General features: G+C 37.1%; 1 long non-coding RNA gene across 1 annotated transcript in view; it reads right to left on the bottom strand.

Moving 5' to 3' along the window:
• Positions 1–24,279, bottom strand: part of LOC141571343 (uncharacterized) — a 419,842-nt gene that overhangs the window by 112,310 nt on the left and 283,253 nt on the right. The gene's annotated exons all lie outside the window — the stretch shown is intronic.

Genomic DNA, 24,279 nt, shown 5'->3' with positions numbered 1-24,279 from the left:
CAGGAAACCTGTGGGCCTGTAAACACAGTGAAATGAGTGAGATGAAAGCATCCGAGGAAGAAAATGAATTTCTGGCATCCCACTGAAGTCTATTTCAATTTTACAGTCTGGTCACCCCCCTGTGGCAGGGGCAGTGCCTGGGAGGGATAGGATGCCTCCTGACTGACAGCTGACAAGCGTGGCTCTTCCTGGAAGCCTTCTCTGGGGCCTAATCAAGAGACAAGAGCTGCAGCAGATTCTGAGCCTCCCTGCACAGCTCAAAGTGCCACCTGAGATGCTGCCAAGGCCACAGTGGGATTTTTTTGGGGGGGCTGGAGAGGGAGGCTGGGCCTGTCTGAGCAGGCATTTGTAATCAAGGCCATTCTGCAATCCAAAGGCAGAGGATAGCACAGCATTTTAGGTGGGATGTGTGACAGGAAAGAGCGGGAGAGAAAGGATGGTAAGTAGGACAGTGAGAGAGAGAAAGGAAGAGAACTCCTCAGAAAATTCATACGTGCTGGTATTTCAAGGTACACACTCCCAGGCACCTTTAGAAGGATGGCACCAAAAGAAGATTGCTTAGACTAATGAGCTTCTTACCCTGGGTTTTAGCAGGCATACAGCAAGCACTAAGATGTTATAAAATAATAAGAATAATATTTTTAATGTGGCAAGCTGAATGGCATGTCACAACAGCCAAACCAGATTCTTCACCTACAAATGAAGAAGAGAGTTCAAAATCTATCACCAAGGACCATGATGGAGCATTCTGAATAGAGGAAAACATTTTCTTCTGATTTTCAAAACAAATTTGCCTTGGATTTTTCACGAATGTTAATTTTTAACATAAGTTCAACCATATTGCCTTTATGACATGGATTATTGATTGGTTGATTAAATTACTAACTGAAGTAATGATGGATAAAAGAGTTCAGTACCCTCCCTGTTACGGACAGATGGAACGCGAACACTTATAGTAATAAACCGGAGTGACTTCTATTCCCATGGAAGTCTACGTAGGAATTTGAAGCCATTTTTGAATACTTAGTAAATCCCCCAAACTTACATTTTACACTCTTTGGCAACGACGGCAAAACTGCGAAAGCCTGTTTTTAGAAAATCACCTAGACTGGTTTGTAGAGTAAATAATATTTTAAAGCGTTGGAAATAATGTCTTGATATTTCAACTTCCAGACTGTTGCCGTAGAGGCAGGAGAGTGTAGTGGATACAAGCCTAGAATCTGGAGCCAGATGATCTTGGACCAAATCCCTGTTTTTCCACTTCCTAGATGTATAATCTTTGGCAAGTCTCTTAACATCTCTGTGCTTCAGTTTTCTCATCTGTTAAGTGAGTATAATAATAGTAGTGTCCTCAGGAGCGTGTCAGGCTTCAGTGAGTTAAAACATACGAAGTGTATTGGACAGTCTAATATATAATAAGCAATACATATTATCATTAGTATTGAAAGTGAAATTTCTAAACATTTTAATTTTGCTTTTGAGTTATTCTAGCGCTAGCTAATTACGTTCTACAGCTTTCCATCTAAATAAATGTTTTTGTGTAGAAATCCTGATAGGAAATAGGCGTACAAGGGTCTCAGCTTTACGTGTGATACCCAGAATGCCTTTTGTTAGCCATGTTCTGCTCCTACAGACACCTTCACTGCTGGAAGAAATGTTACTCATTCTTATGGCCCAGCACAAGGGGAGCCTCCTCCCTGAGGCCTTCCGGGACTGCTCCAGGCAGCTTCAGTGACGTCCTCCTTCCTCCTCCAGTGTCGCCTTGCACATGCCCAGAATAGAGCTCTTCTCATGTTACAATATGGGCTGATTCCCTAGCACCCAGCAGGGCAGGAATCTCATCTGGGGCATGTTTACACTCCCAGGGCCTTCTATGTAGGAGAAAAGAGAAGAAAAACTATGAAGGGAAGAACCTGACCTCAGGTTCAAAGGATTTCTCAAGGATTTTAAAGAGTGCTAGGACTACTTTGTAAGTCAAGGTCTTGATAGCTACTTTCCCAGATGATTCAGTAATTATCCCTCAGAAGACAACAAGCTTATGTCACAGCAGATTACATAAAACCTTACCTAGTTTTCACATTTATTTTGTTTTTCATGTTACCTTTCCTCTAACCACAAGGGAAATTATTCCCAATACACAGATGATGCTACTAAGAATTACACCCAACGTAACCACCCTAATCACAAAGAACACGGCAGGGCTTTGACATAAGTCTGACTCTGGATCCTATATCCCTTTCAACATACCTCTAAATTAATATGCATTTCACTGAATTAGGAATATGGATTGGAAATGAGGTTGGAGCACATGTGAACTTCAACGTCTAGTGTGGGGAAGACAAAACTTACTTTTGTCTCCTGGGACCGTTTGACTATTCATGTTTCTTTTCAATTCACTTTGTTTTTCCAATGTCTTCTAATACCTATACAATGCAGTTTCTAAAGCAAAATAGATTTTTTGACAAGAAGTGAAAGCCTAGGTAATAAAAATGATAGCTAATATTATGGGACACATATTAGGTGCCCGGCTGTTTTACGTGTTTCCTATGGATCAGTCATTTAATCCTCAGGTATTCTTTCAGGTGGCTATATCGGACACACACTGGAGTAATTATAATTTATTTCCATGATCACATTGCATATCACATATTTTCAAATGCTTCAACATACCAACGGAGCAATAAAATTGTCCTTTAATTATCATCTTGCTGACACGAGTAGTGTTTCACACAGAGTGGTTAGTAGAAAGTTCAGATTTACAGATATCACAAAATTGTCACTTCCAACATGTTGCTTGGTCTGAAAGTTATTTTCTGTTTATTCTACAAGTCAAACTATGGGGAAGGTGAAATAAATGGTTGAAACCACCGAAGGACCATTCCCTTTGTCTGCAGGAAGTAATATTAATTCCAGGTACATGTTCAAATGAATGAGCAAATATGTCATTGGGACAGTGGCTGAGAACACAGTGTCTGTGCAATGTTTTTTCTTTCCCTTCTTTTTCTCTCTTGTCCATTTCCTGTCCAGTTTATCTGGCTTTCTCCTTCCCCATTCTTGGTGACTTGAATCAAAATCTCTCCTATATTTCAACTGTAAAATTGATGGAGGAGAGTTTTCTTAGAAAGTTCTTTCTTCCTATTCTTGTGGGGTGTGTGTGTATGAGAGAGAGAGAGAGAGAGAGAGAGAGAGAGAGAGAGAGAGAGAGAGAGAGAGAGAGAAACAAGCCCTACATCATTTCAGACAAGTGTCTACAACTTCAGATCACGCCAGTTCCCAGAACTGGTGAAAGTATCATTGCAGCAAGGGTTCTCTTCCTCGCAAACCTATTTTCCCATCCACAATTAGAATCAATTGCCATCAGACTGTAATTTCTCAGAAAGCGTGCAAAGAGCAAAGCTTGTAAAGCTGGTAAAAATAGTTCCTAGTAAGTCTTCACAGGGCAAGATGTTAGTTTAGAACTGCTATTGACTTTTTCTGAAATACATGAGAAGGAAAGCACCAGGGCACGATGGAAGTCTGTGAAGACTGCTGGGAATAAAATGCAAATGGGGTTACTATGGTTGTCTTTCTTATTTTAAATTGTTCTTTTGTAAAGAGAAGTTTGCTTTTAAAGGCTGGCAGATTTTCATGATTCGCTTAGGAGCTTTGACATTGGACACTTAATTGAATATTTTAGCCTCATTTTACATTATCCACAGTGCTTTACAGGGCACACTGCAATATATAGATGCTCAACATACAATTCAATGATGGGTGGAAGCAAGAAAGAATAAAGGATCATTCATTGCCTCTGATTTCAAAGATGGCAAAGGGAACATAAAAGAAACATGTCAAAATCTGCAATTATTTAAAGTCAAACAATAAGTGCTTTTCAAGGTTTTACTTACCCCTAAATATAGAATCCATAGTACTCAGGTCAAGACTACAGATTTTTCCTTGAAGTTTCTGCTCAGAATAACTCTTTAGAGCTGAACACCTCAAAATGTTGTGTTTGAGATCCTGATAAAAAGCTTACAGTCAGATGTTACAGTTTGTCAGGTCAAAAGCAATATTTTTGGTTTCTTTCTTGTTGAAGAGAAGATCTGCCTTTAACATTATTAAAGTCTGATTGGAAAAGTGTGTTTTTAAAACGTGTCTGTCCTTTAGAGAATTTCAGACACTAATGGCTTTAAAGTAATTCTTACATACTTTAGAATAAATGACATCCTTAAAAAATGTCTGACTTGGTATTTACATGTATTCATATTCCCCAAGCTTCCTGTCTAGTCTGTCAATGCTCACATGCGTCCGTAAGAAGAATGCTTTAAAAGGAGAAAAATTACAGTGCAGGGAAATGCAAAAATGACACGAAGAGGCCCCTATTTCACCCTGACATACGCATCCCCACCAAAGCTAATGGAATTTATCTTTATACCAGTGGCTTTTTCATGGCTTGATTTGACAAACTCCTTGCAGTTTAAGCTGGGACTAACTCTTCGTCTGTCCATTGCTATCACAGTCGCATAAAGGCCAAGGGACATCCTAATTAACAGTGTGCTGCAAAACCAGGGTGGGCTGGAAGTGGCAGGAGGCAGCCATCCCCTCTCATAAGCAGTCCTGGCTGCGGAGACATCAGGGGCTCTCTCGCACATATCTGGCAGCGTTTCGAGGGTTTGGTACCACTTGTAATGCTCTGCTTCATCAATCTTGACCAGCAGATGTAGAAATCAGGCAGCTCCAACCTATATCCTTTCCATTTGGAGGATTAGAGATTCAGGAATATAGATCATGCCCCTCATAGACTGTAAATACACAGAGGCAAGAGCGGAAAGAGAGGGGGGTACCCTCAGTTCTTGCTCAACCTGCAGTGGAAAAGCTTTCCTGATTCTTCGTCTAAGTAGGTTGTTCCGGAGTCCCAAGGCACCCATGTTCTCCTCTTATCCTGTTACTCATCACTGTGGTCCCTCCTGATTGCAATGTTTGTTTAATTATCCCTCTCTCTCTCTCTCTAAGCTCCATTAAGGCAAGGTAGTACGTCTAAGTTGCAGACTAAGTTGCCTATAACTGCTGTAGCCAATTACCACAAAATAATTGGCACAAAAGAACAGAAATTTATTATCCCACAGTTCTGGATGCCAGAAGTTTGAAATCAAGGAGCGTTGGCTTCAAGTTTCCTTGACTTGCACCTGCATCATTTTACTCTCTGCTTCTGAGGCCATATCGTCTCGTCCTCTTTGTGTGTCTGTGTCCCCTCCTCTTCTGTCTCTTATAAGAAGACGTGTCACTGGATTTCGAGCCCATTCAGATAATAGGATGATCTCTTCTTAACATTTAGTTGTTGCCATATAAGGTAAATATGTACAGGTTACAGGCATTAGGACATGGACATAATGTTTTTGTGTGGAGGGGAATCATTCAAACCACTACATTGACCATTTCACATCCAATGCCTTTTTTGCTCTCCTCTTCTTCTGAGCCCTCATGACCATCACCCTTAACGTTTCGTTCATGGCAATATAGGTTTTGTCTACGTACACCTCCAAATTCTTCCAGCCTCTGCCCATTATCCAGTTCCAAGCCTCTTCCACATTGCTAGGCCTCTATTATAGCAGCAGCCTACTGTGAGTACCAACTTTCTGTCTTAGTCCAAGAAATTAGGATATGGATATATTCTTGGGGGTTAGGGGAAAAGCCACCATTCAACCCACTGCACTGACCATTTCATACTCGGTGACGTGCATGTTGCCTGGGCTATAGTTAGTGATCTATAAACATTTGTTAAGATAAAGAACAAATGCATCTGGTCCCCTTTTCTGAGTTTCCTCTTTTGCTTCTATCTAACTTGCCTGACACTACAGGCTGAATGTCTTCTCCCCCATCTATTTCTGTACTTCACCACCAAAAAAGGTGCTCTATGTTCTCTGCTTTAAGCTGATAGTGCTGGGAAGTATCTTAGAGATTATCATGGCAGTGATAGTTCCCAGAATTCTACATTTCACAGAGAAGTATAATTAAAACATGGTTTTAAAAAGAAGGAAGACATTTGTAGGGTTGCCAACATTGCATTTTGCCAAATATCAGGTTTTTTTTAAAGGTTACTGTCTACTATCATCAGTTCATGAAATAAGTTAATCACAGTAACAGTAAAAACGTAGGAAGGACTGAAGAATAGTTAGCCATTTTGTAGACAGTTCTAACATGGTCCAAAGAAAGCTGTAATGACCTAGCACAGATCTACCTGTCCATGTTCATAAACCACTGCTTTAGTCCAACTCTTTCATCTTACAGATGGAGAAAACAAGGTTCAAAATGGTGAAATGACCTTTTCGAAGGTCAAAGAGATGAATGGGGACTAGAGCCCAAATACCATAAGGAGTTAATTAAAATTACAATCATAATAACAACAATGTTACTAATAATAACAACTGGGTAATAGGCACTTGCTATGAGCCATTAGCATAGACAATGCACTGTTATCACTACACAGGGCCTTTATTCCACCAACTATAGTAACGATCACAATACAAGCTAATATTTATTGGTTCCTCACTGGGTGCTAGCCACAGCGCTAAGTGTTTTACAGTTCACATCTCCTTCAACCTTCACAACAGTCCTATGAGGTTGAAACTATTGTTATACCTATTTCCAGATAAATAGTAGCTTAGGGAGTGTAAGTCTGATGACTCCCTGTGAGTGGCAGAGCTGGAGACAGATTCTAAGCCAGGCTGAATCCCAAGTCCTTTGTTTTAACCATTAAGCTCAACTAGCGTCTTTTTGTGTCTTTGACAACCTTTTCTCCATGGGCTCCTTCCTCTCAGCATTGAAACATATTTAAGCATCTTCTTTGCTCCACTATGAGTGCAAGATTTTCTACTATGGAATCCTGCCTGCAATGGCAATTTCATATTAGAGAAGATAGTTTTGCTGAATAGCTAGAATTTGGGCTTCTAGTTGCTGAATCCATACAATGGAGCAGCAAGAAGCATTAAGAAGAAGTCTTGGGGCTGGCCCGGTGGCGCAGGCAGTTAGAGCTCCATGCTCCTAACTCCGAAGGCTGCCAGTTCGATTCCCACATGGGCCAGTGGGCTCTCAACCACAAGGTTGCTGGTTCAACTCCTCGAGTCCCGCAAGGGATGGTGGGCAGCGCCCCCTGCAACTAAGATTGAACACGGCACCTTGAGCTGAGCTGCCACTGAGCTCCTGGATGGCTCAGTTGGTTGGAGCGCGGGCTCTCAACCACAGGCTGCCAGTTCTGAACGGCACCCTCCACGACTAAGATTGAAAGGACAACAACTTGACTTGGAAAAAAGTCCTGACAGTACACACTGTTCCCCAATAAAGTCCTGTACCCCTTCCCCAATAAAAAAAAAATCTTAAAAAAAAACAAAAAAAGAAGTCTTCACATCTCCTCCTCTGAAACCCATAGTGGCCCCAAGTCCCCCATTGCCACCCCATGACATGTTCCTGGGTCTCTTCTCTTCACCCAGCTCTTTTACTCTGTGCTATGAAGAAATGAATCCAAAATCTGTGTATACATTGAAAAGCTGGTCTGTGCCATGTAATTTCACATATAAGTCTCCTTTATCTTTATTATATAGCTCTGCAAGATGGTTTTTTTAAAACCACATTTTACAGGCATTAACTATAACAAGAACTACGTTGCATTGTGCACCATTATGAGCTAAAACCCAATGAGAGATTTTATTTGAAAGGCAACACGTCCCCGTGGTCAGTGGCTTACAGGTATGAGCACTAGAACTAAGCTGCCGGAGCGGAAATCTTGCCTTTGTTCTTAGCTGCACAACTCTGAGCAAGCTATTCAATCCACGTTGTGCCTTGGTCTTCTTGTCTGTAAATTTGGGGTAATGATGATAATAATAGTACTTACTGAAAAATCATGTTGTGACAATTAAATAAAATAACTTACCTAAAGGACTTAGAATAGCACCAGACCTAGTAAATTTTCAATAAATATGACCTAGGATCATTAGATGAATTATCATGTTTGATCTTTCAACAACTCTTATGACCACTATTAGCCATAATTCCCAAGTAGGGAACAGGTTCAGGGAGGCCGAGTAACTTATGCAAAATCACACAATTAGTAAGTGGGGGAACAGGGATCCTTGTTATTTTCCACTAAGTCACCTGAATCATATTGTTCTTCCATTTTCCCTAAGCCACAGGTACCCTAACATTTTATTGATTCCTCCCCTTTGGGTGATAGTTAAAATAAACACAGAGCTATGGGTACATATATTATTATTAATAAAAATCATTATTTCAAAATGGAGGTTCAGAGTATAAATGAAATGTATTGAGGATAATTAATATATTAACTAAATGCATTAACTAAAGTTAATATAATCACATTTCAAACCAAACTCTTAAAATTGGGGTATTTTACCATGATACCAAGTCATCCCCTTTTTCTTTTTCTTTTTCTTTTCAAAGTTTGCTTTATAATGATACACGGCACTTTCTTTTCTTAAAGCAGAGCTAGGGTATTTTAAAAATACAAACAGATAAGGAATGTTGCACAACACAACTAAGGAAATAGAACTTCATACTAATACCCATAAAATGGCATAGATATTAAAAGTGGAAATCAAATAGAAATTAAAGCAATAACTAAATCCAATGGTTCTAATTCAAATTTCTAAGATTACCCTGCAGAGTTCCAACTACCATTTCCTGACTCCTTATTGCAGTCAAGGAACAGTGCTGTGAGGGCAAATTTTACATTTTCCTATGAGGACCATTTTGTATTTTCATCTACGATGCTGCAGTAACCTGTTGGGCACCATAGATTCTCCACTCCCATTTGTGGTGCAAAGGAAGATGTCTTCACTTTGCACAGTGTTAAAAACTAAGGAAAGGTCTTGAACTCAGAGAATCTAGCCACTCCTGACTCTGGCAAGATGTAAAATGCAGCTATGGAAACCACTATGTGATTGACAGACATTATGTAAACGGCACACACACAGGCTCAGTCAACGAGGGAGGGGTACCAGCATCTCGAAGTGTATGACATGAAAAAAGACCTGTGCCACACATTTATTTACAAAACTGCCTGTTGGGAGAGAAGAGTACCTGCAGGTCTTGAGAAAAACTTCTCAAGGACAAAGCAATGTTCTCTTTACCTCTTTGTTCCTTGCACTCAGAGTGCCTCAGCTTGGAATGGGTGCACACAAATGTTTGAAGCTGAAAAGACTCCGGTGCCTGTGGGTGATGGTGCAGAATTCTTAAATTTAGTCCTTCTCTTTGCCAATGATCATGACCTACACAAACTATTTGGTGTCTTTGAATCTCAGTTTTCTCATTTGTAAAATGGATAAAGACTGCTGTGGCCATCTCATAGAAGGATTTTAATGATTAAATGAACTGATATCGTGAAAATTGCTTTGTACATTGCACATTGCATAATAAGAAGTTTGGTTATTTAATTACTAATTCAGTAATGGGGCTTCAATGTGAAAATTAGATTAATTGCATAATTATCAGTGGGTCAAGAGTAGGAATTTCTTAATGGCAGGATTCCTGGATGCAAAACAAATATTGGCATTATACATTTATCTTCAATCCAGTGACAAATGTTTATTTCTGAACTTTTAACAAAAACATCAGAAAGAACTTACTGAATAATTGGGAAGTTATATCTTATAGAAGGTTGCTTGGATTATATTTATTTGATTTTACTTCAGAGAAAGATACTTTTTGATTTAAAATTACACAAATAGATGTTTATTGTATTGTTTATTGAGAATTTAGACCATACAGATAAACAAGAAGATAATAAAAATCAACTGTAATTCCCTTGCCCAGAAATGACTTCATTAATAGTATATTATGTATAGCTTGGTAATTTTTTCTCCCTATGTAACATTATATGTAATAACAATGAATCATGCAATACATACTATTTTGCTTAATAACAATATGTTGGGTACATCTTTCCATGTTAATGTATGCAGATTTGTAATATTATTTTTAACAGAGGCATTGTTTTCTCTTATGAGCATGTGGGATAATTTATTTACTGATGACTCTTTTTAGACATTTATGTCCAATTGGTTTATAATAATGTTGAGCAAAGTTAACATAAATATCTTCATGCTTTTATAATTTTTGCTTAGGATGAGTCTCTCATTGTAAAATTGTTGGACAATAAATTTTAATATAGATTTTATATATAAATATTTGAAGATATAAAGATTTTTAAAGATAGTGACATACTCCCAAATTAAACTACAAAATAGACACCAATTTACACTCCCACTACCATTGCAAGAGGTTGCTAGTTTCTATATATTATCATCTACACATTTGATGATATTAAAAAGAACTTTGTCAATCTTATAGGTAAAAATTATTACCTAATTACTGTTTTAAATAACATTCCTGTGATTACTAGAAAGATTAGACAACTTTTTACATATATTTATGAGACATTTAAATTACTTCTTTGAAAAAATGTTTTTTCATATTTTCTTAATCTTGTTTTCCTATTTTGATGCTCATTTTTCTGAAAAGTAATCTATAGATGTCCGGTAGGTAGCCTTTAAAATAGTGTCAAGTGATTCCTGCTTCCTGTTATTCACACATTTGTGTAATCACTTCCTCCTGAGCCTGGGCTGGAAACAAGTGTCTTGTTTCTAATGAATGGAAGATGGCAAACGTCATGGGATCACTTCAGAGATTAGGTTACAAAGACACTATAGCTCATCTTCTCTTACTTTCTCTCTTTCCCTTTCTCAGTGACCACACTCTGGGGGAGGCAAGTTGCTGTTTTGTGAGTAGCCCTGGCTCATGTCGGGAAAGACCGACATGGCATGGAATTAATGTCCCTACCCAACAGCCAGCAAGATATGAGTCCTGCCAACAGCCATGTGACTGAAGCAGGAAGTGAACAAGAGTCACATGAATGAGCTCAGAAGTCTATTCTTCACCATTCAAGTCTTGAAATGACTGAAGCCTAGGCCCACACCTTGATTGCACCCCTCTGAGAGAGAAGCTACATACAGATTCCTGATTGACAGAACCTATGAAATAATACCTGCTGCTTGAAGACACTAAGTATTAAGATAATTTGTTACACAGAAAAAGCTAACTAATTCAAGAGACTTTACAAAAATATGGCATACTAGATTTTTAGAGATCTCACACCTAAAGATGCTGCATGAAATATTGATGACATATTTCTTAATGTATACATGAGCTGCCAGGAAAATAATGGACTCTCAGAGGCTAGAATGACAAAAGGTGAAAAACCTGTGATTGATAAGCAAGGACTAGAGTCTGTTTTGCCCTGAAGATATTTGCCAGTCCCAGGTGGCTTAGGTCCTGGATTTTAATGGACTGAGAGGATAGTGGCAAAGCCCTGGGCCTGAAAATGTGGAAGATTTGATTGGAATCCCGTCACACATATGTCATCAAAAGTGTGACATGCTCACTAGGTGACCTAGAAAAAAATTTACCATGCAGAAAGAGATAGTGGTGATATGGCTCTGGCCTGACCTTAGATAGAAAAGAGAGGAGTGAAAAAGAAAAAACGTCTCCCACTAAAATCTCTAGTCACAAACCCACAAAACACAGAGGTCTGGGGCTTGAATTTGTATTAACTATGTGATACACAAAATCCCAAGCTCAAATTTAGTTTACAGTCTTTCCTGGTTGATAGTTGTCCAAAGTGCCTAGCAGAAGCAAATGCAAACTCTTTCTGGAAGAACACACTATACATATGCCTAAAATAATAGATACAAGATTGCAAGTCACAGGAGCTCACAAACTTGCTAAACAAAGGAGGGAATGAAAAACCATGAGCGAGAATCAGGAGAATCAACAGAGAATATTATCAAAGCTACAAAAACTGTAGACAATCAATGATTGAGCATGAAATATAAAATCAGTATATTTTATATGTTTATAGAATTAAACATTTTGTTTCAACGGTGTTGAAAGTATGATGGAAGAACATGAGACTATCAAAACTGACTGTATTTGAAAAAGGACCAAATAGAACTTTTAGAAATGTGAAATACAGCAATTTCTATAAAAACTCAATGGGTGGAATAAGAAGAAGATAGGACACAGCTGAAGAGAAAATATGGACAACAAATATGAAAAACTACAGAGGATTTTTCACATAGAAACACAGATATGAAATATAGAAGAGAGGTTAAGAGACATGGAAGATAGAATGAAAGAGACCTGCAAACATAATAGTTGCTCCAGGAGGAAAAAACAGAAAGATTGGTGGAGAGCTGATATTAGGAGAGGAAATAAATGAGAATTTTCCAGCAGTGATCAAAGACACTGGTTAGGAAAGTAAAGCAGCATAAATAAAAAGATACCTACACTTAAACATCAAAATAAACTTGCAGAAGGCTAAAGAAAAGTTGAAACCTTTAAAAGTTGAGCAGCCAGAGACAAAAAACTAATTATCAATGATAGCACTATAATTAGTCTGACAGCAGATTTCTCAAAAACCACTGCTTTTGTTTCTTGTTGCTGCTGTAACAAATTCCCACAAATTAATGGCTAAAAAAACCCACACATTTATTTTCTTACAGTTCTGGAGGTCATAAATCCAAAACGAGACTTATAGGGCTAAAATCAAGATGTCAGCTGGGCTGGTTCCCTCTGGAGGCCTCAGAGGACAATCTGTTCCCTGCCCCTTTCCAGCTTCTAAAGGCTGCCAGCTAGTGGCAGCATCACTCCAGTCTCTGCTCCTGTTGTCCCATATCCTACTACTGACTTTGATCCTCCTGCCAATCTATGTCCCTTGTGATTACTTTGGGCTCATTTGAATAGTCCAGAATAATCTCCCCATCTCAAGATTCTTAACTGAATCACATCTGTAGAGTACCTTTTACTATGCACGGTATCATATTTATAGGTTCCAGGGATTAGAATGTGGACATCTTTGGGATGCCATTATTTTACCTACCATAGCAAACTGGAAGAGAAAGACAGTGGCATAATATCTTCAATATGCTGAGACTTGGACTTCTATATCTGGTGAAACCATCTTATGACAAATGAGATGAAATAAAGATATTTTCAGAGCAACTAAAATACGTAGACAGAGTTTGTTCTCTAATTCACTAGAGCAATAATGAAGAGTGAACTTCAGGAGAAGAAAAATGAACTCAGGAAAAAGATCTGAAATACACAAAGACTGATAAGCAAAGAAATCAGTAAGTACATGGGAGAATTTAAACAAAGACTGGCTGAATGAAATAATAACAAATCACAGGGAAATTAGAAAATATCTTTCGACAATTGAAAATGAAAACACAACATTCCATAGTTTATAGAATACAATGAAAGCTATAGAGGAAAATGTATAGCAGTAAATACATTAACAGAGAAAGATCTCAAATCAACAACCTAATATTACACCTTAAAGAACTAGAAGAACAACAAACTAAACCCAAAGCTAGCAGAAGGAAGGAAATAATAAAGATTAGAGCCGAGTTTTTCTTCACAAAGATCAACAAAATTGATACACCTTTAAATTAGGTAACCTAGATGTAATAGCTAAAGTACCTAGAAACATACAACCTACCAACATGAATCACGAAGAAATAGAAAATCTGAACAGATTTATAAGTAGTAAGGAGATTGAATCAGAAATAAAAAACTTCCCAACAAAGAAAAGCCCAGCACCATATGGCTTCACTGGTGAATTCTACCAAACACTTAAAGAAAAATTAACCTCAGTCCTCCTCAAACTCTTCCAAAACACTGAAAAGGAGTCAACTCTTTCAAACTTGTTCAATGAGGCGAGTACTACACTGAAACCAAAGCCAAACAAAGACACTATAAGAAAGCTGCAGATCAATAGCCCTGATGAATATCGATACAAAAATCTTCAATGAAATACCAGCAAACAGAATTCAACAGTATATTAAAAGAATTATACAACATTACAAGTAGGATATATTCCTGGAATGCAAGGATAATTCCACATATGAAAATCAAGCAATATAGCACACCATATTCACACAATGATGAAGCAAAGCCACATGATAATTGATGCAGAAAAAAACATTTGACAAAATGCAATACCCTTTCATGCTAAAAACACTTAAGCTAGGAATAGAAGGAAAATATGGTGATGACCATATATTGTATGTAAAAGCACAGCTAATATACTCACTGATGAAAGAAAGACTGCAAGTTTTTCCTCTATGATCTGGAACAAGACGAGGATGTTCACTTTTATTACTTCTGTTCAACATCGTACTGGAAGCCCTCACCAGAACAATTAGCCAAGAAAAAGAAATAAAAGGCATCCAAACTAGATAGATAAATGGTGAAGTATCACTGTCCACAGATAACATGACCTTATACGTAGAAAACGCTAAAGGTTCAATAATAATAATAATAAAAAACCTGTTAGAACTAATAAACAATTTAGCAAAGTTGCAGGATATAAAACCAATACAAAAATTAGATGTATTTATATATACTAGCAATGAGTCATCCAAAAAGAAATGAAAAAACCAATTCCATTAATACTAGTATCACAGAGAATAAAATATTTTGGAATAAACTTAACTGTGGGGTTGAAAAATATATGAAATGTTGAAAGAACTTAGGAAGACAAAGATAAAGGAGAGACATCTGGTGTACATAGACTGGAGGACTCAATATTAAGATGTCAGTACTATCCAAAGCGATCTACAAATTCAGTGCAATCCCTGTCAAAATCACAGTAGTGTTTTTGCAGAAATAGAAAAACCTATCTTAAAATTAATATGGAATCTCGAGGGGCTCCAAATAGTTTAAGCACTTGAAAAAAAAAAAAGGAAAAGGAACAAAATTGGAGGTCTCCCATTCCCTGATTTTAAACCTTCTTGCAAATTTATAGTAATCAAAACAGTGTTGCACTGGCATAAAAACAGACCAATAGAATAGAACAAAGAACCCAGAAATAAACCCTTGCATATATGGTCAAATGATTTTAATCAAGGTTGCTAAGACCATTCAATGAGGAAAGGACATTATTTTCAACAAAAGGTGCTATGAAAACTTATATCCAGATGCTAAGGAATGAATTTAGTCCCTTACCTCACACCAAAAATTAACTCAAATGCATCAAAGACCTAAACATAAGAGCAAAGATTACAAAACTCTTGCCAGAAAACATAAAGGAAAAGCTTCATGACATCGGATTTGGCAATGGTTATTTGTATATGAAACAAAAAGCACAGATAATAAAAGAAAAATAAATTGGACTACATCAAAATTAAAAACTTTTCTGCCTCAAAACACAATCATAAAAGTGAAAAGGCCACCTGTGGAATGGGTGAAAACATTTGCAAGTTGTATATCTTATAAAATGTTAATATTCAGACTACATGAAGAATCCTACAACTCAACAACAAAAACAGCTCCATGAAAAAAACCGGGCAAAGGACATCAATAGACATTTTTCCAAAGAAGATATGCAAATGGCCAATAAGCAGATAAAAAGATGCTCAATATAATCAATCACTAAGGGCATGCAAATCAAAACCACAATGAGATATCATCCCACACTAGCTATCCACATTAGGATAGCTACTGCAAACAAAATAAAACAAAAAGTGTTGACAAGGATGTGACAAAATTGGAACCCTTGGATGCTGCTGATGGGAAGGTAAAATGGTGCAGCCATTATATAAAATTGTATGGTTCCTCAAAAAGTTAAAAATAGAATTACTATGTGTTCCAGCCATCCCACTTCTGGGGATATATCCAAACATTGACTCTCAAAAACATATGTTTACACCCACGTTCACAGCAGCATTATTCACAATAGCCAAGAGGTGGAAGCAACTCTAGTATCCATCAGTAGATAAATACAGAAACAAAATGTGGTATATGCATGGAATAGAATATTATTCAGTCTTAAAAAGGGAGGGAATTCTGACATGTGCTACAACATGGATGAACTCTGAGAACATAATGCTAAGCAAAATAATCCAGTCGTAAAAAGAAATAAATATTCTATGATTCCAATTAAATGAGGTACTTAAAGTAATCAAATTCATGAAGATGGAAAGTGGAATTGTGGTTGCCAGAGGTTGAGGGAAACAGGGAATGGGGAGTTGTTTAATGTGTATACACTTTCAGTTTCAAAATGAAAAGCGTTCTGGAGATTGGTTGCACAACAATGTGAATGTACTTAACACTACTGAAAGGTACACTTTAAAAATTGGTTAAGGTGATATATTTTATGTGTATTTTACCACAAATAAAAATAAAAATTATATATGTTAGTAATCATAATCAATATGAAAGTATTTGCCTTTCAAAGATTGCCTTTCAAAGACAAAGATTATTAGATTGCAAAAAATTAAATTAAGTTAAAGTTCAATGAAATTAAGTTACAAGCTCTTTAAGAGACGTAACTAAAATGGGAAGCCTCAGTAAGGCTGACTGTAGAAGCATAAGAAAGGACATACTGGATAAATTCCAATGAAAAGAGCTGGGCTAGCTATTTTAATAATATGTCATAGTCTTCAGGATGATAGTGTTTTTAGACTTAAAGAAGGTCACTGATAAAATTAATTTACAGTAAATTTTCAATTTACTAGGAAGTTAAAACATACAAAATTTGTATGTATCCAATAATAGTATCAACATGGTTTCTGATAGAAATTAAAAATAGCTAAGATTAAAAAAAACAAACAAACCACACACATTTAGAAATGTAAAACCACACTAAATAATCCATGGTTTAAAAAAGACAGCATGATGGGAAAAAAATACTTGAAATTGTAATATATCAAAACTTATGAGCTGCAGCTAAATGCCATTTAGAGGAAATTTTATAGCCTTAACTGCTTATATTAAAAAGAAAAAAGTCAAAAATGTAATCAGCAAGGTTCATTAACTTGAAAAGTTAGGGGGAAACAAAAAAACCAAACCTGAAACAACCCAAAGTATATATAGAAGGAATAAAATAACAAATATGAGAGAAAAAATAACAAAATTGAAAATAAAGATATAATAGAAAGAATTTAGAGAAAATCAACAAAGCCAAGAGTTGATTCTTTTCAAAGATTAATGAAACGGGAAAACCCTTTGGCAAGATTGGTCAAAACAAATTTTAAAAAGGTATAAATAAATGAGATTAGAAATAATAAAGTCTCATAAATACAAATGTAGAAAATATTTAAATTAAGAATCTCTTATGAACAATTTTATGCCAATAAGAAAAACAGGTAAAATATACACATTCCTAGAAAAATATAAATTATTAAAACTGACCAGAAGAACCAGAAAACCTTAATGAGTCCATAAACATTAAATTGAATTAGGAGTCAATTCCTTAGTATATTTCCACAAAGAAAACATAATAAGATTTTTTATAAGCAAATTCCATCTGCATTCAAAGAATAGATAGTTAAAATCACATAAAACCTTCTTTAGAAAAATAAAGAAATAGGAAACACCTTCCAGCTAATTTAGGGCAGCTAGTAAAACCTTAATACTAAAACCTGAGAAGACCAAGAATGACCAACTTCACTCACAGACATGTGAAAAAATCTGAATAAATATTATCAAAATAGATCCCCAAATGTTACTTATTTAGAATTATTCCACAAAAGCAAAACTATGCACCATTAGAAAATTAATAGGGTTATTTGCCAAATTGACAGATTAAAAGAGAGAAATCACATGATTATCTCAAAAGATGTAAAAGGGGTATTGATAAAATTTTACAATCAAGAAAAGTAGGTCATTTCCTCAAACTAATAAGACCTAAAGTATGCTACAAAACCCAAAGCAGACATCATATCCAATGGTGAAATGTAAAAAATGTTCCATTTAAAGCCTGGAGCAAGATGAGAATTTTCACCATCACCACTAGTATTCAAAATTATACTGCATATCCTAGCCAGATACAGAAACAGAAGTTATAAAGACTGAAAATAAACACAACTCTTATTGTTCATAGATAATATACCTGATTACACAGAAACGCAAAAGTACCTACAGATATTATATTATTAAAATGAATAAGAGCATTTAGGAAGGTAATTAGCTATCAAAAGATACCATCAGAGTGAAAAGACAAGCCACACACTGGTAGAAAATATTTTCAATACATTAACTGACAGATTTTGTGTCAAAATATATGAAGAACTTCTACAAATCAGTAAAAAAGGAACAACTGACCCTATAGCAAATTGGCAAGAAATATGAACAAATATTTCCGAGAATAGGACATATGAAAAGATGTTCAACTACATCTGTAGTAAGAAAACACAAATTAAAACCATAATGTGATACCATTCCATACTCAATAGACTAGCTAACATTTTTATTTTTAATGTATAATATCAAATGTGATGAGGAATAGAGCAACATAACTTTCATTCAGTCTTAGGGTAAATCATAACCTGGTACAAGAATATTGTAAAATAACAGCATTATTTTATAAAGTTGAATGTATGGTTGTCAAATGACTCAGGAATTCCATTACTAGGTATATACCCTAGAAAAATTCTTGTGCACCTGAACAAAGAGATATACACATAAATATTCACAGTAGCATCACATGGAATTGCCAAAAAAAAAAAAAAAAGGACACAAACTATATGCCTATTTACAGAAGAACAGAAAAATTAGGATATATTCATACAATGGGATACTAAAAAAATTAAAATGAATGCATTATAATAGTTCTACTTACCAACAAAGAAGTCTCAAGAGTATGATGCTAAGTGAGAAAAATAAATCACAAAAGAATACATACAGGGCCGGCCCGGTGGCTCAGGCAGTTGGAGCTCCGTGCTCCTAACTTCGAAGGCTGCCTGTTCGATTCCCACATGGGCCAGTGGGCTCTCAACCACAAGGTTGCCGGTTCAACTACTTGAGTCCCACAAGGGATGGTGGGCTTTGCCCCATGCCCCCTGCAACTAAGATTGAACATGGCAACTTGAGCTGAGCTGCCGCTGAGCTCCCAGATGGCTCAGTTGGTTGGAGCACATCCTCTCAACCACAAGGTTGCCAGTTCGACTCCCACAAGGGATGGTGGGCTGTGCCCCCTGCAACTAGCAACAGCAACTGGACTTGGAGCTGAGCTGCGCCCTCCACAACTAAGACTGAAAGGACAACTTGAAGCTGAACAGCACCCTTCACAACTAAGATTGAAAGGACAACAAATTGACTTGGAAAAAAGTCCTGGAAATACACACTGTTCCCCAATAAAAAATAAAAGTCCTGTTCCCCTTCCCCAATAAAATCTTAAAAAAAGAAAAAGAATACATACAGTATAATCCTATTTATATAATGTTAAAAGATAGAAAAATGAAGCAATATATTATTTAGGGATATTTACATATATAGAAAAACTATAAAGAAAAATGCTGAGTAATAGTGCTCATAGGATCTATTCTTGTTATTTTTTTGACATTTTGCAACCATTATTATGTGCTTGCTATTGTTTCAGATGCATTTTACACAGTATAGAAGTTTCCTGAAGCATTGTTGTCATTTTTGCTGTTGTTTCATAATTAAGAATCAATGAATAGATGTTGATTCTATTCAAATCAACTTTTATCAAAATCCTTTCCCCACCATCTAATCATATATTTTTCTCCTTTGCATTACTAATATGATAGATTATATTATTAGATTTCTTTATGTTGAAAATGTTTTATACTCTTTAGTTAAGGCATCACATTGATATACATTTATTGGTTTAATATACTGATGTATTCTATTTGGTAACATTTAATTTTGGAGTTTTACATCTACAATCATAGGTACAATTGGTATGTTGTTTTGTGTTGTCACTTCTTTGTCTGGCCTTGGTTTCTAGGATATGTTCACATTGAACTGTCAGTTGGGAAGTTGTCTGATTTCCTGTATTTTGGTATTGTTATATAGATAAAAATGTTTATTCTTTGAAGGCTTGAAAACTATATTTTAACATCACCTGGACTTGAAGCCAAAAATATGAAAAGTTCTCTGAAAACTTTTCGTATTTTTTCATGGTTACTGGTCTCTTCAGATTTTTTTTAAACCCTATTTTACATTTTACACCTATACCAATGTCTAGAAGTCAAGGAAAGAACATGGCTTCTTCATCCCCTTCTGCCCCAAGTGGCAGAGAGTAGAAGCATGCTCAGAGGCGGATGGAAGACCAATCGTGGAGGTAACATATTCATGAATGTGTATGTGGTGCGGGTATTGGTGTGTGTGCAGTATGATGGAAGAATTTTCTAGCCTAAAGACCTAGTGTTCTCTGCTCCCTTTAAGTCTGCAGGGAACTCTATGTGTCATTTAAACACTGGGATTGACCTCAGAAGAATTCTCCTGAGCCCCTCCAGACTGAAAACCTCAGGTAATTATGTGTGTCTAGTCCCCCAAACACTAGGGTTCATACTGTGGAAACTGGAACGCTCATGCTGAAGGATTCATAGACTCTTAGCCAAAAGTCTTCATCTTACCAGAGAGAAACCAAGTGCTTACTTTATTCCATACACATACAAATCACTTCATATAAGTCGTTTCATTTAATCTCATAGGATTTATGGAAATATCAGATAAACGAACTGTTTCAGTTCTGAAAAGTACATAAGAATAGAGTTAAAATCACAAAAGAATTCCTGGCATATGGAATTATATTAAAAACCATTCAATGAATAGGATGGACGGCGATGTTTTCTAAACAAAACCTTGAAGTACGAGTGTATTAGGTTCTGCAAAACTTGATAAACTCATACTACAAAGGGAAAAGAGTGCTGCATGTGGTAGGACAGACCCATTCATCATCATCAGAGAGGCCCCTCCTGAAGGCCTGCAGAAATACTTGAGGTGGGATTTCAGATGGATAATGTCCTGCATCAACAAGTAGAAGTAAAGACTGGAGGCAAACTTGCATTGCATGTGGTTATAGGCCGGCAGTGCTCAAACAACACACATCAGAATAACCGGAGGGCATTGTTAAAACACAGATTACTGGGCCCCAGCCTCAGAATTTTTATTCAGTAGGCGTGGGGTGGGACCTAAGAAGTTGCATTTCTAGTAAATTCCCAGATTATGCTGGCCCTGGAGCTACACTTTGAGAACTGCAAATATTGATAATTAGCTTATTCTCAGTACTATTACTTAACTATAGGAGGCGGAGTCAGTGCTTGGTCCTGTCCTTGGCCGTTAGATTAATAGTAACCCAAAGACGGTGGCTTCTAACAGATGAAGATGCTGTATCTCCACATCAGAGTCATTTCAGGAGGAAACCAGTAAGTCCATTTGTGCATTTCAAACTCTTCCTTCTACTACTGCAACCCACAATAAGCCATATACAATACATTATCATATAATTATAAACACACATGTCACTGAAATAAAAATTTCACACAAAAAAATATTTATGCTTTTTGCCTGTGAGTCACTCTGATCTATCCTATTCAGTTTTTTAAAAACTACTATATAAAATTCACTACATACTTTTCATGACTCATTAAAGGATTGAAAGTGGCCGGTTGAAAAATACTGTTATTAGGGGCTAAAGAAGGATGTGTCCAGGTGGTGCTATGTGAGTGTTAGCCCGATGAAGGGAGGCGGGATTAAGATGGGACTAGTTAATTCATCAAACAGAATGAGGCAAGTCAACCCAGCACATCAGCTGAATTTCTAAATGTACCGAGTTCACAGATTATCTTTCCCTAAACTTGCCAGTTTCATAGACTATCATTTGTTCTAGTCAAATTCCTTCTGAAATGGATTTTGTGGACTATAAAATAATATTTAAAACCCTAAATAATATCAATGAGTATATTTAAGTTCCATTTAAAAGTGTGTATTAATAATACTTAGCCAATTAAAAGCTCTATTTTTGCACTGAGAGCTTCCCAAACTTAGTAGCCTCTAAAATAAATCCCAAACATGTATCGAGCTAGCCTACAGGTATAAATAAGATGGTATATGCCTCCAAATGTGAAATTGTGGGAACCACACATCATCTGGGCACATTTTAGAAATGTTGACAGCAGTTTTTGACTTCACTGAAGGTACGTGGGTGGGTGAGAGCTGACACCAGCTTAATAATCTACAGGTATCTTGTAGTATATAATGAAAATAAGCGGTATAATTGCCATGGTGAGGAAATTTAATTATCAGGGAAGTCAGTTTTGCTTGTGAAATGACTGGAATAGAAAAATACATAATTTAAGAGGCCAAAGAATATGCAGTGAAATAAACCAAAATACCGTACCTGTAGGAAAACAAGGGCGGGTGGGTTCCCTTCAGCTACTGCTGAGTGAGCAATCTATCGATTTACGTGTCGGATGCAGCTTTTATTGAGTTTCATTCCCAACATAATTGTGGTTTGCAAAGTAGAAAGTGTCTTTCGCTTAACAAATCTGGTAGAGATGAAAAGATAGACAGGGAGAAAGGCCAGAACATGCAGGCCATTTCAAAATGCTAATTTCTAAAGAGAAGATGGGGAGTGTCAGCTACTTGCGGTGTTCTCTTTGCCAAGCTAGGTGTAGTCTAACTGCTCATAGCCTCCTTCTCCTACCCCACACCTCCTGTGAGAAGAGCTGCCATGCTCCACTGAAGAGCCAGAATGAGTGTCAGAAAGGGTCCAAGCAACCCTCAAAGACCCACTTGAATCCGACTTCTTGGTCTGATTTCCTTATAGTAGCCAGTATAGTTCTAGAAGCCCTTGACCCTGGGTAAGCGTGGGTAGGGCTGTTTTCCATAGTGAGAAGAAGAAAACATGAGGAGGGACAGAGAGGCAAAGCCAAGGGTCAGAAATGAAATAGCAGCACCGTTTGTCAGATCCTGGAGCAAAGTACAAAGATCCTTACAGGGGCTGGGGAAATGCGTCAGAACGCAAGGAGGTCAGGATCAGATCTGAAAATCTGGAGATGGGCAAAAGGTGACCAAGGCATAGCTGATGAATGTGACAAGGGTTCTGGGTGTTCATATTGTGGGCTGGATGCATGGCACGGGTTTATAGCTGCTTCAGACTCAGAGCTGGGCCTGACAATGCTACAGCGGAGTCCTCATAACTGATTTGCTAGACTGAGACAGCAGGAGTGGTAGTGAGGAAATGAAACTGAAACCTCTCTAAACCAGGTTCATGGGGTACTTTCAATCGTCAGCCATCATTTTATCATCTTACAAGAGAACTTCTCACACTTAAATGTGCACATGAGTCACCCGGGCATCTTGTTCAAATGCAGATTCTGATCTGGTAGGTCTGGGATGGGGCCTGAGATCCTGTTATTCTTTCAAGTTCCTGGGAGGTACGGATGCTGCTGGTCTGAGGACAGCACTTTGAATATAGTCCAAGTTTATTGTAACTGTAGAAGTTTTGCAGTCCTTTCAGGTTCCTGGCATTGCCCAACGCTTAGATACCAACGTTACAGGTTCTATTCCCTCAAGGTTTCTTTTCAGAAGTCAGAAGCAGAGTAATTTCTTAACTATGTCTGTAACTATACTCCCTGTCACACAAGTACACACACAATGTCTTTTATTTCACAGCAGTTAAATAAAGAATAGAATTCAAAATTGGATTTAGACATCTTGGTCTCCTTTAGAGGGATTTGGTTACCAAATACCAAAGGCCTGGCTTGAAAGGATAGGGATCGAGATAGAGTAGAGCAGAAGACGGAAGAGGAGGAGAGGAAAGGATTAACATTTATTTAGGGTCCACCACGGCACAGATACTGTGCCAGGCAGGGCACACCATGGCGAAACCTTGCTGAACCCCTACATTCCAAGCACTAGAATGAATATTTTTTCATACATTACTTCATTTAATCCTTACAACAAACCTATGTGTTGATATTTAGTAAACTCACCATTTTACAAAAGAGAAATCTAAGTCTTAGAGAGTTTAAACAGTTGCCTAAGGTGGCAGGGATTCAAAATAGGGAAGATGTGATCCTTCCCAGGGAATAACAATCCAGGGAAGTGTACATTGTTAGTCCCAGTTTTTAAAGATGAGGAAACAATTTGTAGTTAATAAAACATGCCCTAACCAAGTGGTTGCTACCCTTACTGCTAATAGGAAGGACTTTTAAAACTAATCTTTCCTCCATCTGAGCTCCACCATCAACCAATTAAGTCCAATCCCTAGAGGTGTGGCCTATGCATTGGCATTTTCTAAAAGTTCCTCAGGTGACTTTAATGTGCAGCCATTGTCAAGAACCATTGCTCTATCTATACTATATTCCGTATGAAGTCCTAGAGAATGCTGAATTATACATATACATATATTTAATTTTTTTAAACATGAGTCCTCCATCAGAACATACTGTAAAATAGGAACATAAGGTAGGT

This window comes from Rhinolophus sinicus, chromosome 16 (genome assembly GCF_057876585.1).
Source record: "Rhinolophus sinicus isolate RSI-liver-muscle chromosome 16, RSI-T2T, whole genome shotgun sequence".
Taxonomy (NCBI): Eukaryota; Metazoa; Chordata; class Mammalia; order Chiroptera; family Rhinolophidae; genus Rhinolophus; species Rhinolophus sinicus.
This window is presented reverse-complemented; position numbering and strand designations above follow the sequence as displayed.